General features: G+C 43.4%; 1 protein-coding gene across 3 annotated transcripts in view; it reads left to right on the top strand.

Moving 5' to 3' along the window:
* Window positions 1-5,487: 5,487 nt before the first annotated feature.
* slc8a3 (solute carrier family 8 member 3) overlaps window positions 5,488-6,707 on the top strand; it is a 56,553-nt gene continuing 55,333 nt past the window's right edge. For 2 of the 3 annotated variants that reach the window (XM_088353792.1, XM_088353790.1), the window contains exon 1: window positions 5,488-5,567. The gene's annotated coding sequence lies outside the window, so the exon portion shown is untranslated. Of the gene's footprint in view, window positions 5,568-5,991; window positions 6,149-6,707 lie in introns of those variants that run through there. The other variant, XM_088353791.1, reaches the window with a different exon arrangement.

The following is a 6,707-nucleotide window of genomic DNA, read 5'->3' as shown; positions in this document are numbered from 1 at the left end:
AAAAAGAAAGAATAAAAGAAAAGATCCCTTGACAAAAAAGAAGTCAAGTCAAGTCAAGTCATTTATTTTTGTATAGCCCTAAATCACGAAGAGTCTCAAAGGGCTTCACAGATTGTTACACTATATTACACAGACTATTGTCAACCGACAAGAGGAGTAGGTTATTCGTATGCAATAGAGTAGAGGTGAGTTTTAAGTTTCGATTTAAACATTTCCACTGAGGTTGCAGATCGGATCTCAGGGGGAAGAGCATTCCACAGCACCGGTGCCCGGATGGAGAACGCTCTCGAACCAGCAGAAGACTTCTTTGCTCTCGGGATCACCAGAAGACCGGCACTCTCAGATCGCAGGCTTCGGACCGGGACATAGCGGCAGATCAGATCTGAAAGATAAGAGGGAGCAAGTCCATGTATGATTTTGTACAGTACTAAGAGAACTTTGAAGTCACATCTTTGGCTAACTGGGAGCCAATGCAGGTTAGCCAAAATCGGTGTTATGTGATCGTACTTTTTTGTCCTAGTTAAAAGCCTCGCTGCGGCATTTTGTACTAGCTGAAGAGACTTGATTCTGGACTTCGGGAGACCGGAAAGTAGTGCATTACAGTAGTCGAGACGGGAGGTAACAAATGCATGAATTATTGTTTCCGCATCAGACTGAGACAGTATTGAACGGATTTTAGCAATGTTGCGAAGATGGAAGAAGGCAGTTCTAGTAATTTGCTTTACATGCATCTCAAATGATAGATCAGGGTCAAATATGACACCTAAATTTTTAACTGAGTCACTCTGTGTGATGTGACATTTGTCAAGGTTCACAGCAGTTTTTGAGAAGAAGTCACGGCATTTAGAAGGACCAATGACTAACATTTCGGTCTTTTCAGGGTTAAGACGCAAGAAATTGAGTGACATCCACTCTTTTATCTCAGTGAGACAGGCCTCCAAATTTCCACAGTTTAGTGTGGAAGATTCCTCCAACGGAAGATATAGTTGAGTGTCGTCTGCGTAGCAGTGGAAGCTGATATTGTACTTGCGGATAATATCACCTAATGGAAGCATGTAAATGTTGAAAAGTAGGGGGCCGAGCACAGAACCCTGCGGAACACCGCAGGTAACATTAAAGGGCTCAGATGTCGTTTCACCATATTTCACACAGTGCGTCCTATCTGAGAGGTAGGATCTGAACCACGAGAGGACGGTTCCTGAGAGACCAATCCATTTTTCCAACCGTTCTAGTAGGATATTGTGGCGCACTGTGTCAAAAGCAGCACTAAGATCCAGCAGCAGCAAAAGTGATGAAGCGCCAGAATCCATTGACATTAGGAGATCATTTGTTACCTTGATCAGCGCTGTCTCAGTAGAGTGGTTAGCCCTGAATCCTGATTGCATCGATTCAAAAAGGTTGTTCTCAGATATGAAAGCATTCAGCTGCTGTGCCACTACTCTTTCGAGTACTTTAGAGAGGAAAGGTAGGTTTGACACAGGTCTGTAATTACTTAAGATTTCTGGATCAAGGTTGGGTCGTTTTAGTGTGGGTTTAATAACGGCGGACTTAAAAGCTGCTGGAACTACACCTGAGGAGAGTGATGTATTTATAATATTTAGAACTGAAGGCCCAATGACGCTAAAAAGACTTTTAATAAGTGAACCTGGGAGCGGGTCGAACTGGCAAGTTGTCGGTTTGGCCGGAAAAAGAAAGCCAAGAAATGGGGAGTGAAGACTGAAAAAGGAGGAAAAAGAAAGAATAAAAAGGAGAAATAAAGAATAGATCCCTTGACAAAAAAAAAAGAAAGAAAAAGAGAGAAAAACAAGAGAAAAGAAAAAGAAAAAAGGCCCCACAGCTTTGTATCCAATCTTTCTGCCGTCGGGTCAATGAAGTATTTTTGTAGTAATTCTGTCATCATATTTATCTGGCAGAATTTTTGTACGATAGTATTACTTTAGCGCTTTATGTAGTATTTCTGGAGACCGATCCGGAAATGTTTCCATACTCGTATTTCTTGAGTATTTGTTTTGATTCTACTGTAGATGTATTTTGTAGTATTTCTGTCATCCTATTTCTGTAGCAGTATTTGGCATTTTTGTGTTTTTTTGTAGAAGTATTTTCATACTCAAATATTTGCAGTATTTTGTGTCATGGTACGATTGTAGTCATATTTTTGTAGTATTTCTTTTATCAGAATGAACGCAAAATTCTATATGAGCTCCCTGTTTTAAGCACTAACTAGTATTTATGTAGTATTTGTGTAGTAGTATTTTATTGCTGACACACAAAGGGACGATGGGGGACTAAGTTGAAACCAAACATGATGTTTTTATGAGCCATCCATCCATTATCTGCACCGCTTCTCCACAGTAGGGTCACGGGGGTGCCGGAGCCCATCCCATCCGTCTTCAGGCAGTGGGCAGGCAGGGGACACCCCAAACAGCCAGTCGCAGGTTACACAGAGACAGACAATTCATTCGCTCATTCGCACCTAGGGACAATTTGGACTGGCGCAGGGAGAACATGCAAACTCTGCACAGGAAGGTTCGATCGCATGACCTCAGAACAGTGCTGCAGACGCGCTAACCACTGCGCCACCGTGCTGCCTATGTTTTTATTAGCACTGTAGTAATGTATTTGATATATATATATATATAGAGAGAGAGAGAGAGAGAGAGAGAGAGAGAGAGAGAGAGAGAGAGAGAGAGAGAGAGAGAGAGAGAGAGATGGATAGATAGATACAGTAGATAGATGGACAGATAGATAGATTTCTAGTCAGATATAGATAGATAGATGGATGTCTGTATAGATGTCTAGATAGATGTCTATATAGATGGATAGATGTCTAGATGTCTAAAAAGATAGATATAGATGGAGAGATGTCTCAATGGATGTCTCGAGGGATAGATAGATGTCTAAATAGATAGAGATGATAGATAGATGTCTAGATAGATAGATAGATGTCTAGATATATAGATAGATGTCTATATAGATGGATAAACGTCTAAATAGATAAAGATAGATAGATACATGTCTAGAGAGATAGAGAGATGTCTAGATGAATAGATGTCTAGATAGATAGAGATGGATAGATAGATGTCTAGATAGATAGATAGAGAGATGTCTAGATGGATGTCCAGAGAAATGTCTAGATGGATGTCTAGATGGATGTCTCGAGGGATAGATAGATGTCTAAATAGATAGAGATGATAGATAGATGTCTAGATAGATAGATACAGATAGATAGATGTCTAGATATATAGTTAGATGTCTATATAGATGGATAAACGTCTAAATAGATAAAGATAGATAGATACATGTCTAGAGAGATAGAGAGATGTCTAGATGAATAGATGTCTAGATAGATAGAGATGGATAGATAGATGTCTAGATAGATAGATATAGATGTCTAGATGGATAGATGTCTAGATTCAGACTCAGATTTACTTTATTGTCATTAGTGTAGACGTGATACATCTGACCCGCACAGTTTCCTTGAGCGTCAGATAGATAAGATTGCAAATGTCTAGATGGATAGATGTCTAGATAGATAGATGTCTAGATAGATAGATAGAGATAGATGGATAGAGATAGATGGATAGAGATAGATAGATAGATATAGAAAAAGAGCCTTCCCCGGATGGAGTGTTCCTCATGAGTCTCGCCGAACTTCCTCTTCCCAGCTGATGGTGACGTCACCCTACGTGCGCGGGAAGTTTCGGACGCAGCGATTGGTCGCCTCCGCCCAAAATAAGAAGCAACATCATGTTAGCGTCCCGCCCCCTTTAAAAAAAAAGAGGAAATGTGAGGTGTTCCATCTCTTTTTTAGAGAAGCGGCTTTTTCGGCTTGGCTCACTAAAAGACCTGGCTCTTTTGTTTCCCGAAGGACTCTTTTGATTGAGTTTCTTGCTATGAACAATCATGATGCGACTAAATTACTTAAAAAACGGGAAAAGGAAAGGACAACGGCTCCCATCTGCACTTCCAAGAGCCGGCTCCTTGAGCCGTGAGTTTGAGAACGACACTATCTCAAAGGGAGTCTGCACCTGTCGTTCACTTCTAAGAACCAGACGCTCTACTAGACTGGTGTGAAACAGGAGGCCCGCGGACCAGATCAGGCCCGCCAAGGAATTGAATCCGGCCCGCCAGACAACACTCAGAGAAGCGCAAGAGAAAAACAAGCTGCAGGGTGAAATATGTCCACTTGATGTTGCCAAAGCCAGGTGCCTTCAACAAAGGCACTGTACTTTATTTGTATTTATTTCTCTCTCTCTCTCTCTCTGTGTCTTTCACTCTCCCTCTCTCTCTCTCTTTCCAACCCTTTTTCACCCACTCTGTCTCTTTCACTCTCTGTGTCTCTCCTTTTCTCTTCCTTTGTTTCTCTTTCTCTCTTTCGCTCTGTGTCTTTTTAAATTCTCTCTTTTCTCTTTCTCTCTTCCTACCCTTTGCGCTTCTTTTCTCTCTTCTCTCCTTCTGTCTTTCTATTTCTCTTTGGATTTCTTTCTTTCTCTCCCTTTCTTTCCCCCTCTCTCACAACTTCTCTTTTTATCTCTTTTGTTTCTTATGCGCTCTCTCTCTCTCTCTCTCTCTTTCTTCTCCACCCCTTTTCTCCCACTCTCTGTCTCTGTCTCTTTCACTCTCTGTGTCTCTCTTTTTCTCTTCCTTTGTTGCTCTTTCTCTCTTTCTCTCTGTGTCTTTTTAAATTGTTTTGCTCTAACTTCCTTTTTTCCTTTTCTCTTTCTCTCTTCAAACACTTCGTGTTTCTTTTCTCTTTTCTCTCCTTCTGTCTTTTTATTTCTCTTTGGGTTTCTTTCTTCCTCTCCCTTTCTTCTTCCCCTCTTTCACAACTTTTCATCTCTTTGGTTTCTCACGCTCTCTCTTTCTGTCTTTGTCCCGCCCTCTCTCCTTTTCCCTTCCTCTTTCTCTAATTTCTTTCTCTCTCTTTTTCTTTCTCTCTCTTCTACTAGTCTGGCCCCCGACAGAATGTTTGTTCTATGGTGTGGCCCCCGAGTTCAAATGAGTTTGACACCCCTGCTCTACTACCTCGAAGAGCCAGGTCATGGACCCCTCACAGATGCGAACGACCCTTGACTCATTTGAGGGGTTCCGACTCCCGTCGATCACTCCGAAGAGCCGGCTCATAGCGCCTCCGCGTTCGCGAACGACACATCACGAACGAGAAGGCGCGCTCGGAGGGAGGCGTGCGCGCGAATCTGACGGAGGCGTGTGCGTGCTTGTGCGTGCGCGCGCGCACGCGGCTCTTTCTGCTGATTGACAGCTCGCCGGCAGGACGACGCCAAAGCGGGTCCTTAAAAGTCCTCTCCCGACCCCCTCCATCCTTTTTTGGTTCCTTCCCCCCTCCCCTCCTCCATTGACAGTTTGGTTCGGTCCCGATAGACGCGAGGAGGAAGGAGTTCGCCGGGGAAAGAGGACGGAACCGGTACCGGGACCGGTACCACCGACGCGCTCCGGTTTTTTTTGCCTGGGGGGGTGGGGCCACGAGAAAGGAGGGGAGGAGGGGGGTTTTCTCATTGTTTTTTTTTGAGGGGGGCGGGGAGGAGGTGGCGCAGTTTGGACACGAACAGGTAAGCGGCATCCCATAATAATCACCCCCCCCCTTCTCCATGCATGTGCCTATCATAATAATCCCCTGCTCTTCTCGTGCACGCGCGCTGTCGTTGTTCTCGCGCGTGCACGACGCACGTGAGCTGGAAATCGACGAAGGGGGGGTTCACCGGGGTTCCCCCCCTTTACGTTCCCCCCGCTTAAGGTAAAGCAGATCATGATTCATGATGAGCAGCTGAAGCTGAGTGTGCAGCTCGAATGACCCCCCCCTTATTTTTTTGAATAGAACGCCCCCTCGACGCCCCCCACGCCCATCCAAAAATAGAATAACCCTGTCATGTCATGCACATTATGACTGACCTGGATTTTTCCTTTTTTCCCTCTTTTTTTCCTTTTTCCCTTCTTTTTCCCTATTTTTGAAATATCCTTTTATTTCTTTTTTCCCTTTTTTTTTAATTTCTCTTTTTCCGGAACATGATGGGAAGCTGAAAATGGCCAAGGCATTGAGCGTTTTGGACGTCTTTGGACGTCAGTGGCAAAGAAGGAGCGCTCGTTGACAAAATGAGCTTTGTTAGCGTTCCTGTTTCGCCCTGTTGCTAAGGTAACGGCGTTTTCGCTTTCCTCTTCAGCTTCTCCTTTTTTCTTCCCTTTTGATTTTTTGTCGTTTTTCTTCGGTTTTCACTTTCTTATTTCCTTTTTCTTCTCTTCCTTTATGAGCTCTGATAGCTAACTGTTTGCAAAATCGTACAGATTTTGTTCCCTTTATGAGCTTTTTTTTCCTTGCGGCATTTTTTGGGAAAAGTCCCTCTGACGGCTAATTGTTAGCAACAGGCTTTTTTTTTTTTGCGTCGTAATAAAAAAAAATCAACTGGATTTCGTAAACGATGTCATAGTTTCCTGGCAGGTCCAATGAAAACTCCTCCTTGAAAGGAGCCAGGCGATTCATTCGAGGTGGAAGCCACATGCTACAAAAATAATCTCACAGGGACCGGACTACTAGGTTTTAGAGAAAGAGAGGGAGAAAGAGAGTGACACAGAGAAAGAAGAAAAGAAAGAAGGAGAGAAGAAGAGAGAGAACAGGGGAGAAGGAGTAAGATAGAGAGAAAAAGGAGAGAATGAGAGAGAGTGCACAACACAGAGAGGAAAAGAGCATCAAAGAG

The sequence above is a fragment of the Urocampus carinirostris genome, chromosome 15, assembly GCF_059441175.1.
Source record: "Urocampus carinirostris isolate Australia breed hairy pipefish chromosome 15, RoL_Ucar_1.0, whole genome shotgun sequence".
Taxonomy (NCBI): Eukaryota; Metazoa; Chordata; class Actinopteri; order Syngnathiformes; family Syngnathidae; genus Urocampus; species Urocampus carinirostris.
Note: the sequence above shows the minus strand (reverse complement) of the source record. Positions and strands in the feature narration are given on the sequence as shown.